The sequence below is a fragment of the Pongo pygmaeus genome, chromosome 12 (assembly GCF_028885625.2).
Source record: "Pongo pygmaeus isolate AG05252 chromosome 12, NHGRI_mPonPyg2-v2.0_pri, whole genome shotgun sequence".
Taxonomy (NCBI): Eukaryota; Metazoa; Chordata; class Mammalia; order Primates; family Hominidae; genus Pongo; species Pongo pygmaeus.
The window spans coordinates 47775172-47776581 of NC_072385.2; the positions used below are offsets into that span (position 1 = coordinate 47775172).

Here is a 1410-nt window from a genome sequence, read left to right on the forward strand (position 1 = left end):
TCTCCATGTTGGTCAAGCTGGTCTTGAACCCCCGACCTCAGGTGATCTGCCCGCCTCGGCCTCCCAAAGTGCTGAGATTACAGGTGTAAGCCACCACGCCCGGCCAACTTTTTATTTATTTATTTAAAATAGAGATGGGGTCTCACTATGTTGCCAGGGCTGGTCTCCTGGGTTTGAGCAATCCTCACACCTCAGCCTCTCAAAGTGCCGGGATCACAGGCATGAAACACTGTGTCCAGCCCTGTCATAACTTAAAGGGAAACTTTTACAATGTTTGGAGCACTGATGTTCTGGAAATTAAGGAGGAGGGTGTCCTCAAGTTCCTTGCAGCAGGAAGCCACTTAGGTAGCACCAACCTTGACTTCCAAATGGAACAGCACATCTATAAAAGGAAAAGTGATGGCATCGACATCATAAATCTGGAGAAGCTTCTATTGGCAGCTTGTGCTATTGAAAACCCTGCTGATATCAGCATCATCCTCCGGGAATACTAGCTGGTTGGCTGTGCTGAAGTTTGCTGCTGCCATTGGAGCCACTCCTATTGCTGGCTGTTTCATTCCTGGAACTTTCACTAACCAGATCCAGACAGCCTCCTGGGGGCCATGTCTTCTGGTGGTTACTTGTCCCAGGGCTGACCACTGGCCTCCTACATAGGCCTTTTATGTTAACCTGCCTACCATAGCTCTGTGTAACACAGATTCTCCTCTGCACTGTATGGACATTGCCATTACATGCAACAAGAAGAGAGCTCAGTTAGTGGGTCTGATGTGGTGGAGGCTGGCCTGGGAAGTTCTGAGCCTGTGTGGCACCATCTCCATTGGACACCCAAGGGAGGTTATACCTGGTCTCTACTTCTATAGAGATCCTGAAGAGATTGAGAAGGAAGATTGAGAAGGAAGAGCTGCTGAAAAAGCTATGTCAAGAAGGAACTTCAGAGTAAATAGACTGCTCCACCTCCTGTATTCACTGCTGCTCAGCCTGAAGTTGCACGCTGGTCTGAAGGCATGCAGGTGCCCTCTGTGCCTGTTTAGCAGGTTCCCACTGAAGACTGGAGTGCTCAGCCTTCCACAAAAGACTGGTCTGCAGCTCCCACTGCTCAGGCCACTAAATGGGTACGAACAACCACTGAGTGGGCCTAAGCTATTCTTCCACAGTCTCTTAAGCAATGTGGAAATAAGGTTGATGGAAAGTAAACATCAGTTTTCTAAAAATAAATAAATAATTAAAACCTTATAAATAAATCCATCCAGTTTCAGTCAGCTTTTGACCCACAAGATTTTCATAAACCTTTTATAATCTCTTATACATTTTTTTCTATTCTATTTCTCTTCCCAACTTTCTACATTCATTTAATGTTATTGATATCTTTTTTCTTCATTTAAAAACAACCTTTAAGGCTGGGCACAGTGG

At 45.6% G+C, this 1410-nt stretch overlaps 1 pseudogene; it reads left to right on the plus strand.

Annotated features, from left to right (window-relative positions):
- The first annotated feature begins 221 nt into the window (after nt 1-221).
- LOC129029996 (small ribosomal subunit protein uS2-like) lies at nt 222-1139 on the plus strand (annotated as a pseudogene).
- The last annotated feature ends 271 nt before the right edge of the window (nt 1140-1410 follow it).